The sequence below is a fragment of the Psittacula echo genome, assembly GCF_963264785.1.
Source record: "Psittacula echo genome assembly, chromosome: Z".
Lineage (NCBI taxonomy): Eukaryota > Metazoa > Chordata > Aves > Psittaciformes > Psittacidae > Psittacula > Psittacula echo.
In genome coordinates this window covers 62,551,784-62,566,522 of record NC_137742.1, presented here as the reverse complement: position 1 = coordinate 62,566,522, position 14,739 = coordinate 62,551,784, and positions in this window count along the sequence as shown.

Genomic DNA, 14,739 nt, shown 5'->3' with positions numbered 1-14,739 from the left:
AAGTAATTTGTATATCATAAGCAATATATTTAATACCAGATTAAACTAGGGTGCAGCATAATAGGATACGATTCAAGGCCTCTTTTATCTTCAGACGAGTAGGCTCTTCATGTGCGTCATTATTATAAGCCATGTATTATATTTGCTCTGTGTATTTGTCCATAAAACCTCCTGCGGTGCTGAGATACTTGCAGCAGGGCTGACATCCAATTGGTCTTTCTTTGCCTTAAGCCTGTTGCAATGGGTGTCCTCTACCAGGAAACTCCCTTCTGACTTTCTCAGGCTCTGAGGCTCATGCACATTTGGAGTACTGTTTCTTGTCAGACACCCTGCTTTTCCTTCCCGTGACCGTGTGAAAGCCTCAAGCGCTGACACCCAGGGAGCTGGTTTCAGTGATTTAAAGCTCTTAGCCAGAACCAAGAACTGAATTCCTTCTGGCGAGTATGCTGCCAGCAGCTCTGACCACAGCAATTTGCACTTCTTTGGCCCGTGCTGAAGGCTGTTAAAATCAGGGACACTCGTTGTTGGATTGGGGATCATCTTCAGCACTGCCTTTCCCCCCCCCCCCCCCCCCCCTTTTTTTCTTTTTTTGTGGCTTGGATTGGATTTTTGTTGGGACCCGAAGGTTTTGCTGAGCCCTGCGCTGCAGGGGTGGGATCCTGCAGGGGACAGGGGACACTGCGTTTCTCCTTAGGCTCATTGTATGCATGGGGACTTCAATTACTAGGGAGACACCCACTGGCTTTTCACTCTTGCTTTGGAAAAGTGGTCACCCCCTTTGCTTAAAAGCTGTTGCTGTCCAGACCTGCTGCTTCGGTCATGCTGGGAGCTGAGCGGAGGTGGGTTCGCATGGACCAGGAGCAAAGCAGCAAAGCACAAGGAAAGCATACACCGAGCAGAGCTGCTCCCTGGTGTTTATCATTGCATTAAAAACCTGACTGTGCTTTGGCAGGTCAGGCTCCAGCTCTTGCAGGCACAAGGGATTACAGGAAGAGGATGCGTTGCAGAAGTCAGGTCAAAAGTCTACCTGTAAAAACAGTGATATGGATGTAGTCTGAACTAGTAATGGAGACACAGATGGAGACTTCAGGTTTTATTGGTTCAAAGGTGCCTTAAAAGCAGGGCCCTGCTCTCACAGGTGGCACATGAGCACCAAAACTCACCGAGGCTGGCTGAAAATGGCAGGTCTTGGCAGAGAGCACCTCCGGTTTGCACTGAGCCCTTTGTAAGTTGAGCAGTTGGAACCTTCGGCTGTAGTGGTGTCTTGTCTGTAACAGCCTATGCAAAGGAGCTACCTGTTGTAACTGAGTGGTTGGTTTTGTTGGTTTTGGGTTTTTTTCCTTGCCTTGGGATTCTCTGAAGATTAGAAAAGAGTTAGTGTAACAACTCATTCCGCTGTTCGCTGAAATCATTGGTTATTGTGGTGGTGGTCTGAGCACTTGTTTCTGGCTGTTGCAATCAAAGGTTTCTACACATGTGCTTTGAAAGAGGGGAGAAACGGAAACTGAAAAACCAGGAAACCTGAAAACCATTTTCAGCAGAGGGGCACTGGCTGGTGAAGAAACTGTTGCTTAGTTTCTGTTCTGCTGCTCAAGCTGCAAGCCATGTGAAAGCAGAAGCTGCCTTTTGTTACTCATTTCACCTTTTGGTGCTGACCCGTGATTTCCAGATATCCCCATGTAAACTATATCAAACTCGTGAAACGCTCTTGACTCAACCTGCCCATGAAATTTCTCTCACTGGGATTTTCAGGGGCCTTTCCTACAAACCCTCATGTTGACACAAGTGAATTCTGGCCATAGCCTGTGGTGGGTGGTGGTTTTTCCTCTCTCATGCTGATAACGACACTCAAAGTGATACCGTGTGTAACGGCTGAAACCCAGAGCAAATAGCTGCAAAGGAAATGTTAATGCTCGGTTTCTTTGGGAGGACTGTTGGGATGAAGGAGGGTCCTGGAATGCCGCTTTTCCCTGGGATGTTACTTGTCTACTGGACTGCTTATGGGTTTCCTGTAGATGGTTTTGCTTTTGCATTTTATCATTTCAGTATCAAGGGATGTATAATCCGATGTTCTTACTTTACTATTCTTGACAAATAAAGTATTTTCACTTATGCTGTCTGCCTGCATTGCTCTGAATTATCCCTCTGGCTGGGTGGGAGTCTGGTTGATGGGCTGGACTGGGCCATGTCTTAGCCTCCTTGCAGTAACTTCCATAGGTTGGAAGGGACCTCAAGGGTGATCTGGTCCGACCTTTTTAGGCAAAGCGTGACCTAGACAAGATGTCCCAGCACCCTGTCCAGACGAATCCAAGTGTCCCATCTTTTAAGCTCTCTCTAGCTTTCCGCCCCTCTGGCTGTCCCAACTGAGTGAATTTCTGCACTGCAATGTTTTTACTTGCGTTAGGGGAACAGGGATCCCCACGTGACGCCAGAAAACCTAAGCATAAGCCATTTACCAGTGGGTAGGGGGACAGCACACAAACCCCTCCTGAAACCAGGCAGAGGATAGAAGCCCTCACCCAGGCTGTCTGTTGGCTGCTTGGAGGAAACAGGCCACTGCTTGCTCCCTGGGTGCTTGTGGGTTTGGGTAGAGCGTGGAAATGCAGAAGTCATTCCTGGGAAACTGATGCAAACGGTTGCCTGTGTTCCTTGGCACTTCCTCATTAACACAGTTTCCATGGAAGAGATCCTTCTGGCTGCAAGGCGGTGGCTAAGGCTAGGCGGCTGGAGGAGGTGCTCCACAGGGAGAGGTGGGCTCACTTCCAGCTGGGGCACAGTGGGCAGGACATCCCCAAGCCTCTCAGTTGCTTGAAGGTGTGATACTGACAGAGGGCTTTGGAGCAGGCTGCTGGCCTCTGCCTGTATCATCCCCCCCAAGGCTGGGAACGGGGACACTGGGCACAGTGCAGGAGCATCACTCTATAAAGTTGCTATCAAACCAGGATGCAGCAGAGGGCTGGGACAGGGATGCAGTGGGGCAGGGTTGCTAGGCCCTTCAGCATCTTTCACTGGCTTTTGGACCCTGAAAGGCATTGCATGGGAATTGTGGCCATTTTGTTCTCACGTTTCAAAGTTTGATATCCATGGGCCAGAAACGTGGTGCCACGGGGAAGTTCCGCTTTCTCCTGCTTCTGTACCCAGACTGTTCCATTCCTGCCCATTTCTGCTCAGGTGGGTGAGGATTGGGCAGGATTTGCACAGCTCAGAGGCTGGAGAAAACCCTGTGCGGAAACTTTGTTCCCTGCTGAAAGCAGCAGGTGGAAAGTGTCACCCTTCTCCTCACTGGTTACCAAGGCTTCCCTGAACCAGATCAGTACAAGCCTTTGAAAGGATCCCTCTACTCATTTGCTGCGCCTGCCAACAGCAAGGATGGAGCAGAGGTCCCTGACATTTATCCCACATGTTTAACCTGACACACGTTCTTGTGCTGCGGCCCATGGGAAAGAAAAATCCCAGCAAAAACGAAGCTGTTGTTACAAGGAAGAAAAGGGCTAAGCTGGAGTTTGCTGACTCCTCTCACCCCTTGGAGCGAGCCTGAAGTGGGTGTGCTTGCCCTTTGTTCTAGCTCTGTGTCTTAGCGCAGCGATGGTGACACTGGATCTGCTCTTATTTGCCTATGTCCCATTTACAGGATGTCTGTGCACACAAGTATGAGACCTGTTTTCCCGTCTACGCAAGGCCGCAGCCCCACTCCCGGAACCTGTTTTTCTTTCCCACCCCCTGCTCTAAATATTACTACCAGCAATGCAGATAAGCACAGAGACAAGATCTGTGCAGAGTCAGAGGTGGCTGACTCCCCAAAGGCTGCACCAGATCTTGCAGTAGTGGGGAAGACAAGGGGCTGGGGCTCTGTCCGAAGCCTGGACCTGTGACTCTTCCCGGTTACCTTCCTGCCCTTCACATGCTCGAAAATGATCTCCAAGAGATCTTGCCTCATGGTTTTTACAACGACAGAGTTACTGCTTACAGGCTGATGTTTCCCACATCAGGCAATGTCTGCTACATTGTTTAGCTGTCTGTGGTTTTTCCCCTTTCTTACATGAATCTTTTTTTTTTTGCATTTTAGTGCAAGAAGCTCCCTTTTTAGTCAAGCAGGACTTCCACTTGAATTCCTGTCCTCCTGCAGAAGGGAAGGGTTGTGAGATTCAGAATGGGCACTGTGAGAAACCCCCTCCTCAGGAGGATGGTGCAGCCCTGGGACAGCGTCGCAGGGTGACGGACATCTCCATCCCTGGGAGGTTTCAAGGGTTAGTTAGCATTTCCCCAGATGTGTGGCCAATACAGAGACAAACCAGCCCTCGGGAGCACCAGGGTGGAGCCAGTGGAAAAGCAGGAGACTGCAGCCCCAGTGCAAGAGGACACCGCAGGAGATAGGGACAAGGGTGATGCCAGCAAGCCTGGAGAAGCCTTCAGGGCACTGCCAGGGGAAAAGCATGGAGCCAGCCTCTGCTTTCCAAACCCACTTTACACTGTGTTTCCAAAGCCAAACCTCTGTGTGGAATTTACCGCTGTGAACATCCGCCCAGTTGCAAGAGAGAAAGGGAAGAGCCGGGAAGCTTTCCACGCTTCAGTCTAACTCATCTGGAGGTGGCAAAGGGACACTAAGCCCCCGTTTGTTGCCCATTTCTTCCAGGCAAATAAAAGCTCACTTTCTGGGGTTTTCTTTACACCCTCCTGAGAGGGAAAGAGAGAGCTCGGTCAAGAAATGCAGAACGTTGGCAGACTCCCATGTGAAACACAGACAGGCTGAAGTCATTCCCCAGCAGCAACCCCACCTATCAGTGCCCCGGTTTTCTTGCCCCAAACCACCAAAAAATCTCATCTGAAAGGAAAAATGGGAAAAAACATTGTCATCACCGTATCTCTTTCCCATGGGATGTAGTGACTGCTCTAAGGACTGAGGACTGATGAGGTCTCACAGGGAAGGGCAAGGCTGAGGAAGGGGGTCACAGCATCACTCCAGGGCAGGATGTGCTCCAACATATCCTGGGAGGAAATGTCTTTACAGCATAACAATTATACTCTCCATATCCAGAAATACTTTCAGAGGTACGTGAGCCCAATGTATGATGTGCCAGGGAAGAGATCGGCACTGGAGAATATCAGCTTTGAAGGGAAAAGAGTTTATATTTCTGCTGGTGGTCCAGCTCCTTTGCCTTCCTGACTGCAGCGCAACCAGGGCAGATGTGTTCTTACAGAGGAGGCAGTGCTAAGCTCAGCGAAGGCACTGCGTTCTGCATGCAGTTCATTCATCCAGTCACTAAGCATCAGTACCTGGGGACATGCTTGAGACAAGGCAGTGCTGAGGCTGTGTGAGATCGTCAATGGCAGAGGTGAGATGAATGAAGCATGGAGGTGAAACAAGGCCACAGACGCAGTTGCTCTCTCAGATTGCCTGTTTTGATAGTTCCAGGTAGAAAACACTGACTGGTGCCTGTGTCTGCACAGCTCACTTCTCCCCCAGGTGCTGAATGTTTGCACCAGAGGTTTTCTAGGTCTGAGCAGTCTTCCAAAGCTTGGTCTGAGCAGAAGTCCTACTACAGAGCACAGAGCTGAGGGGTTGGGTTGGGTATCTCTGGAGCAATAGGATGGGGAAGACTGCAGCTTCCACCTCACCTGAGCAAACCCCTGGGTGACTGAGGGATTGACCGAGACCCCTCCAGAGACCCCGTCCTACCTAAATCACCCTAATCCACCATCATTCCTTTACAAATCACAGTTGCTGTGATTTGGTTACCTCTACATCCCATGAACATTGTGGTACTTCTCACCAGGAATTCTATAGACACAAGGATCCTGAGTGCCTCATTGATGTGATGAAGATTGTCCAGATACCATGTGGAACATGAATGGAAATAGGGTTTCCCTGGGGAGGTCCGCCTAGCAGCCCTAGAGAGCTGTGATCTCACTGAAGTTAGAATTTCAGGTGGACAAGAAGCCAGGTGGTTGCGGAGGCGACACAAAATCGTCGAGGGTACAAACCCTTAACACGTAAAGGGCAGCTGAACACCAGAGTTGGTGGTGGCACCTACAAACTGCAGTTGTACCCAGCTGAGGCAGCACTCTGCCTGCGAGTTTGCCCTCTGCAAAACCAGCTGCTTTGAAAATCAGTGTGTCTAAAACACTGCCACTGGCCTGCTTTTGAAGCATTGCGCTAAGGAGTGCTCTGTTCCACAGGTGCTAGATGACAATGCTGCCCAGAACTGTGATCTCCAACCACAATTGAGCTGATACATCGTAAAGCTTCATTGGAGACTGGAGCAGTAGACAGGAGAAATGTGCACAGAACCCCATGCTCAGACACACTCATAGTGCCACACACCAGCCTGGGTGACACTGGCGACTCAAAAGGGGTTTGTCAGGGTTTGCAACCAGGCAGCGAGTGAGAATCTCCATCCTTGGAAATGTTCAAATGCCACCTGGACATGGTCCTGGCTCTAGGCAGCCATGCTTGGGCAGGGGGGTTGGACAGGATAGTGTGCAAAGGTCTCTTCCAACCTCAGCTGCTCTGTGCCTGTGTGTGGTCCCCAGGAGAGCAGGACTGCACAGAGCAGGGGCACTCAACAGCCCCACATTGGTCCTGCAGCAGTGACTGCGGGGACAGGAACACACAGACACACACCACTTCCAGCATCCCACCACTCCTTTGAGGGGTCTGAGTTCCTAGGCAGCTCATTCCTCATCCTCCAGCCTCTTCCTGCACTGCACTGATGGCTGTTGCTTTCCCAGGGAGCATCAGGTGCCTTATCCTGTTGCTCAGCTGTTTCTCAGGGCTCAGCTGCTGCTGCTGCTGCTGCTTTAATCTGGTACACTTAACACAGGCGTTTCCCAGCTTTCGAGCCTGCACAACTGATCCACCACCAGAGAGCTATTTATAGTCCCGGTGCCTCTGCGTGTGACCTGTTCCAAAACTCTCAAGACCTCTACAGCTATTGCACTTACATCGCACATTAATAACAAGAGGCATCTGGTACCGTGGGTCAGTTCACACAGCAGACTCGTGACAAGCTGGCCACAGAGAGGACAGGTCAGGATGGGGGTTTAGGGACTGCTTGAGGGTAAGGACTGAGGCTGCTGCCAGCAGTGGCAGTGTCCTCTGGGGGTAAGCCCTGGGCTACAGCAGCAGTAGAAAAACCAATCAGAAGTGTCAGAGCACCACGAAAATGCTGGCAAAAGGTCACCCTGCAACAATGCATCAAAGCTCACTGTGGGGTACAATGGGAAGGACTATTTTGAAGCTAAGCCAGTTTCCTCACTGCCACCCCCCACGTCCCTTTACTCACAGGGATGTCCAAGATGGGGGCATCTGAGTGGTCTGTCCAGGATGCAAGCACCAAAATGAAAGAAGTCTGTCCAGGGACACTTAATGGTGATGCAGAGTAAAAGGCACACTTGTTACTGAGGTTTTACCATGGCTCCTCCTTTGCTGTCTCAGGAACTGCATGCTTCTCCTGGGTTCTGCCGTTTTGTACCCCTTAGGAGCTGATGGTGATTGTGGTCTCCTGTCTCTTCATCCCACATCCCCTCTGGGAACCATTAAGACGCACTCACTGTTTTCTGTCTCCTTAATGTCTCCTTCTCTTTTCCCTGTTTTCCAAACACTATTTTTAATTGCTTCCGTATAGCCTGCCTAAGGCTCTCACATACTTAAAACCATTCCTTCTCTGGGGTGGTGTGGAAAGCACTAATCATCTAATGCTTGGCTGCCAGGCCTGTGGCCACTCCTGCCACTTATTCCTGCAGATGCTCCTGTACCCACACAGACTCTATCCACACCAGTCAATGTATTCACTGCAGTTCCTTTGCAGGAAAAGAAAACCAGCACAGTATTTCCATGACGATAAGGGAAGTTAGGGCAAGGGAACAGCTGGCCATTTGTCGAACATCGGGATCAACAAAGCAGCTGGAAACTGCTATTGGAATCGGCCCCGAGTCACAGCATTGTCAAACAAACTCGTTTTCTCCTATTTTTCTTGCTTCAAGCAAATCCAGCTCAAGATTATTGTTTGAACCCGATAAAGGGAATGCTGTTTCTGTTACATAACAGGATTTCCTCAGAGCATTTTTGACTTTAGATCACCTGATGCTTTGCTAAGACCCAGGCCTTATGCAAAAGAAACAACGCTTAAAAAGTGGCTCGGTGACATTTCAGAGAGTAGCTGTTGCAAGACCTTTATTAAGTGTGCAGATGGCAGGAACATGGCGCATAGCAAATAATGGCTGTCTGCTGCAGGAGGCTCTGGGTCTAAATAAATCATTACAGTCTGGTGAAATTAACTTTAATAAATAAAGCACTGAAACGCATCCAGAGGCCAGTAACGCCAGACGTGAGATCTGCCCTGCCAAGCAAGGTTGCAGAAACTATAGTGTATCTGTGAATAGCACCATGAGCAATTTGTGCTGCAGTTAACAGGGATAGTGCAACCCCCAGCTGTAAGCAAGTGGGGTTACAGCATTAGAAACAGAGGGATCTTGCTTCTGTGCATAGCCCGGGTAGAAAAAGCACTCAGTTGCTGTCAGTATTTCCCAAGAAACAATTAAATCTACATATTCAAAGAGGTTTGCAGAGATGAGCAAGGAGTGCTACAGCAGGAAGATTACCTTGTGCCACACATCTGGGAGGGAAAAAGTGTCTCTGAGCCCTCTTGAAAGTTACAGTGCAGCAAAAGGGAAGGCTCTGATAACCCCCTCTGATCTTCAGTCTTTCCGTCAATAAGGTCTCTGCTTTGCTCCTTTTTTTTCCCTGACAATGCGTACACCTCTGGGGAGGAGGCATCGACAATTCTGCAGGTACCTTCTGCGGCTCTGTGTTGTGACAGAGACTATAAACCAAGGCTTAAGCTGCAGAGTTAGTTATCTGCAGGGGTCAGGAAGTATATCCCTTCTTACCATTTATTTGCCCTGCATTTTCTGTTTTAGATCCTGATGGCTGTTTCACCAAAGAGGAAAGCGCTGAGCAGGTTTGGCACAGCACTGAGTTAAAATAACCTACGTTTGTAGGATGCTTGTTTCTGGGTGCACAGCATGACTCGAGTGCGTTAGGAACAGCCAGGGGGATGCCTTGCATCCACCTGCCTAAGCACTGCCTGTCGATCTTTCCTTCTGCAGGATGTCCAGCCAGGGGCCCTATTTTCTCTTTACCATTTATTTGCCAAGGCACAGATGTTCACAGTCCTGGGAGAGCAACCTCAGGTCTGCCAAATCCCTTATTGCCTGACAGCAAGAGGACAGCCTCTCTGCAAGGTGCGAAAGCCTCAGCATGGTGTCAATGAAAGTGGAAGCAGGCACCTGGTTTTAGCAGTCAAGTTCTCCCTGAACTTCCAGCCAAGAGCAATGCAGCTTTTCCTCTCTCCCGGGGAGGAGGGGACTAGACCCCGGACCTCGGATGTTTGCCAGGAGAACATTTATACAAGGGCTTCAGCAGCCTGCCAGAGGAGTGCCACGTGGCCAGAGAGATGTTAAACAGAGCTGGTCCCCAAGGGGAGCAGAGGCGAGGACGGGGGAATCTTGACAGCCAAGTGCAGCACAGCCCAGGACAAGGAGGAAAGCAGATAAGCCCCCAGATTCCCCCTGGGAGGATGGGACAGGACAACTGCACGGCTCTGAGGAGATGCACATGTGGTATGGTGAAACTGCTCCATCCCTGGCAGTGTTCAAGGCCAGGCTGGACAGAGCCTTGGGTGGCATGGTCTCAGGTGAGGCATTCCTGCCCATGGCAGAGGGCTTGGAGCTGAGTGATCTTAAGGTCCTTTCCAGCCCAAGCCGTTCTGTGATTCTATGGAACAGTGAGACGGAAGCCGGATGGACGGTGGCTGAGAACAGGAGCTGGGATGGCTCATACACAGAGGGGAGCAGGGACAGATGCTGCCTCACTGCCCCAGCCTCATTGGTGTATTTCTCCTTTCCCTGCATCTGTCCCAGAGCTGCCTCCCCAGCCCACACCAGCAGAGATGATGTTAGTGCAGCACAGGCTGCCCGGGGTTGGGAAAGGCAGGTTGCAGAGTCCCATCTGAAACCAGCTGGAGCCAGAGGAGGCTGCTCAGCATAATTGCCAAGTCGACCGACTTCTCCTTATCTCTGTTGTGATTATTTCCTCCCCCACCCCCCGCTGCATTCCTCGAATAGCAACATTAGTTTTGGAAATTCCTCTCCTGAATGGTTTCAGGATAGGAAACTGGGAGGATGCAGGAGCAGGATGGGGACAGAGGTTCCCCCAGTCCTGTATGGCAGGCTGCCCGTGTTTACTCACGTTGCACCCAACACGGTGGCTGGGGGAAACAATACCCCAGTCCCGCTGCTGCTAAGCATTTGGTTGATGTTGTCCCATCACTTACAGTCCCTCTGTGGTTCAGCAGTTCTCTGCACAGAGGTGATGGCACAGAACATAAGTGTACTCCTTCCATCCCTGCTGCTCCAAATCCTAACCCCTGCCCTGGCTGCAGGACTGTGCAGGGCAAAGGAGAAAGTGCTTCCTACAGCGGCAGGACTGCAGCTTACCAGAAGGGATCTGGCAGCAGTGCTGCCAAGCCCTTTGGTATGATTTGCTCCCTTTGGTGGCCACCATACTCCATTTTGTGTTATTGCCTACTAAGACATTCACAATTGTGCTCGCTGAAGGAAGCCATGCCCAGCATAAAGCCATGCCACAGCATATTCAAAACACCTCCCCACCTCTGAAAGTGGAAGGAGCGACATACGGGTCTGACATGATGCACATGCAGTGAGTGCGTATCTCTTGCTGTCAGAGAACATGCAGATGTCTGGATACCAGTCAGCCTGGAGGCACTGATGTGGAGACCCCCAATATCTGCCTGCCACAAAGCTGTGCTACTGCCAGCAGTCTGTGGGCTTTTTCCTCAGTCACTGAAGCACTTCATCCATTTACAGTGAGAGAGCATGTTCTTTGAACTGCAGACTGACCCCATCAGGTGAGCAGGGAAACAGCCAGCAGTAGATGGAAAAAGCCTGGAAGCATGGGGAGGGATCTGAGGCTGAAAACCCCTGGTCATGCCCACACCCTCACCTGCCAGAATACTGCATCGTGCTGTGGGTCCACACAACCTCTGGAGCAACATCTATGTGTACCTTACCTTGGATCTGCCATACCTGGCAAAACATCACCCTGAGGATCATGTACAGCTCTGTTCATGCATGCATTTCTGCAAGGTCCAAGTATATGAAAAGGCAGGAGAGACATCTTGCACTGAACCACAGAACAGAGAATAAGGCAGCTGGGCTAGGGAGCTGTTATTTTTCATGGCTCCAGTCAAATCAGGGTAGTTGTGGAGGGTCAAACCCTCCCGCAGGGAGCAGTCCTGTGGGTCAGTGCACAGAAGAGAAACAACACCCTACACACCACCAAAATCCTATGGCAGAAAAATGCTGAGTTGCAACATTTTTTGGGCAACCTCCAGGAAATAAATTAACCTCGCTTCACTGCAAACACAGAGATTTACATACATATTGCGACACAGCTGATGAGTCCTGTGAGCTGCGGCTGTACTGCGGAGAGGAGCTCCGGCTGTTGTGGCCCCGAAGACAGGCTCTGCTGATGTTTGGGCAGATGGGCAAGGAGACTGCTTACAGGTGACAGGAGGTCAATGTAGCTTGGCCACAGGTTTGGATGAAGCGAAGCGTGAAACCAGCAGGTTGAGGCCAATGGCCCCTAAGAAGCAAGGTGTTCATGGGTGGCAGGGGATGGGGGCAGCAATGCCTTGGGGGATGGATGCGGGACAGGTTTTCCACCCTGTGCTTTATTTGGGTTAGCAGTTCTGCAATGCACTCGGACACAGCACACAACCTTTCTCAGAGCAGTTTCATGTTTCAAGCACAGCTTGCTCCCACCACACCAGTATTTACACAGCACTCACAGGTCTCGAAACAGCGCAATTAAAGAACACCGGGGGACTTCCCTGCATCCCCATAGTGCCATTTGTCACCCAGACCTGCTGCCCAAGGTGGGGACAATGAACTTGCAACATAAATCTGTTCACACAGTCTGTGAGTGGGGACTGAGTAACATGTAAGACTGAAGCCCACCTTGAATGCTAAAGAGGTTGACAATGTTTGCATGACTGATGGGATTGTGCCTTTTCCTGGCTCAAAGAGGGGCAATAGCCTCTCCATTTCTTACCGGCTTGGCTTTGGCTCCTTGCACATTCCGAGCAGACACCCCAAATCTCTTCTGGCACCCAAACCCTGCACTTTGACTACTGAGGGGACTTGCTCGGTGCACAAGCCTGGGCAGAGAGGCTTGGTGCCTGCTGGGTGAAGTCCTCACCTTCTAGCCAGTCTGCCTCCTGACCCTCCTCTCCTGGTCTGTCATTATAAGCAGATGCTCACAGGGCAGGGATGCATGGTGCACTGCCTGGGAGCTTTCGTGGACTCTGACTCCCACAGACACAGAAGAGTTTGGATTGCTGCTGCTAACAATAATTAACAGCTCCCTGCTCTATGTAGGGCCTCAGTTGCAGTGGGTCACATAGGAAGCACACAGTGGTGTTTGCTAGTGCTTCACGCTGGTGGCCCCTGCCCTCAAGCTGCAGCTGCAAAGACAAAGACAGCTACTACCACTGTGCCTAAGGAAGGACCACGTTTCATCTCTCTTGTTGCTCTCGCAGTCAGGTCTGAGCCAGTGTGTACCTGGACACAGCAGGTTGCACACTGGCACAGCCCTCGCCAGCTCATAATAAAAGCACAAGCAGTTACACTGGGAGGAAGCTAAGAGGAGTTTCTTGCTATGCAGAGCACTGTCCTTGAGGTAGGCCGGGGCAAGCCCCATTCTGCAAAGGGATCCCCACATTTAACTGTCAGGAAAACCAGTCTGATCCTCCCTTTGAGGTTTTCCTTGCTCTCGGGGTAGCACTCCCCTCCCTGCCCCAGGGATCCTCTAAGTGTGCCGTGCCACGGGCCTCTGCGGCATGGAGATGCTGACTCACGCCCGCAGGTTGCCGTGGAAACGGCAGTCCTCATCCATGAAATGACGTCATCACCCCGTCTGGAAACCCACTGCTGCCAGACGCGGAAAAAACCACCCGTAGGCTGAGCGCCGCCTGGCCAGCGTGGCTCCAACCCGCCGCACTCCCAGCTTCAGGAAACCCTTCATTTCCCCGTGCCGCCTCCAGCCCACCATAGGCTCAGGGAATGGGTTTCCTCGCTGCTTCCTCATGCAGTCAGACAGCATGTAGCTGCCTCTCCTCCCAAAAAAACCTTTCCAATGGGCGCATGTCTCGCTGCGGTCCCTGTGTGCCCAAGGAGGAGTATTGTGCATGCGAATGTGGATGTATACATTTACTTTACTGTTGCCTGGGCAAAGGGCTCCCACGGGGGAAATGCTGCTTGGACACAAGGAAAAGCTGCTTCCCTGCAAGGGGTGCAGATGGGAACCAGAGGGTTGGTAGGGTCTCCGGTCTTGGAGAGACCCCAAACCCAAACTGATAAGGCTTGTAACAACCAGATCTGATGTTGGGGTTAGCCTGCTTTGAGCAGGCGATATGTTAGGAGCGCTCCAGAGCTCCCTTCTTGTTTAAGTGTTTCTCTGGTTTCCTGTTAGTATGAGCCAGCTGGCTGTCCAAATCTCACAGGACCTCTAAAGAACATGTCGGTGAAAGATCCCCATTCTCTATGTCTGGGACTGTAACTAGCACAACACATAACTGAGCATCCCTCTGCTGCAGCAACTAGATGCTGCGTGAGTCATTTGTGCCGCTTCACCACTGCAAAGATGCACATCATGTCCTGCTGAGTGACAGTTCTCTGGTGCCAGTCACAGCAAACCTGCCAGCAAAGAGGCCGTCATGAGGGTCCATGGTTTAGCCTGCTGCACAGAAAGACAAATGAGAGACAACTGTTTCACTGTATGAGGGCATGGGCAAGAAAGAGAAGTGACTCACAGTGGCTCCAAAAGCCACTGCGGGGTCCTCCAGATTTAGAACCTGAGGTGGATCATTAACATCAGGTGGATTTAGTCTTGGCTGCCTCTGGCAAGGGTCCATGAAACCAAATCTGCAAACATGGAAGGAGAGACAAAAGGCTACAAAGCATCACTCCCAGGGCTTGAGGCAACCTCCTACAGACAACTGTCATAGAATCATAGAATCAAGGTTGGAAAAGATCTTGAAGATCAAGTCCAGCAATTCATCTCAGAGGCAGCCTTAGGGCAGACTGAACCCTCCCTTCCCCTGGTCCTGCCTAAAAACACGAAAGATGAGCAGAGGCAGCGCTGGGTGAGGCTCTGCTTCCAGAACCGTGGTCGATGGATGGAAAGGGATCTGGTGAAAGCAGCATCTGATCCTTCGCCCTGGGGTGGCTCCTGTTGGTGTATCCTAGGCTGAGCTGCAGCACCCTCCACCCCTGTACCCTATCACAGGCTCACCTCATGCACGGACCTGCCTGGGGCCAGAGACCCAGCCCAACCCTTCACCCATCCTTCAGACCCTCTCAGCTACCAGGCAAAGGCTTCCTGCATCAACAATCCCTCCTGCTTTATCTCCTGCACTGCAGCAGTGCCACATGTGAACAGCTCTACCCCAACTCACCTGACCTTCATTCCCTGCAGGGAGGCTGACTACTCCCTATCCTGCCCCTGCGTCGGACTCTCAAAGGCAGAAATCCCACCCCAGTCCAGCTTTGGCTTCTCAGGGATGCCTGAGCAGATGGAGATGCTGGGTGTAATTCATTACTCATGCAGATTACGCATTCCTGGTTGACTGACATCCCCCAAAAAATGAACACCCATCT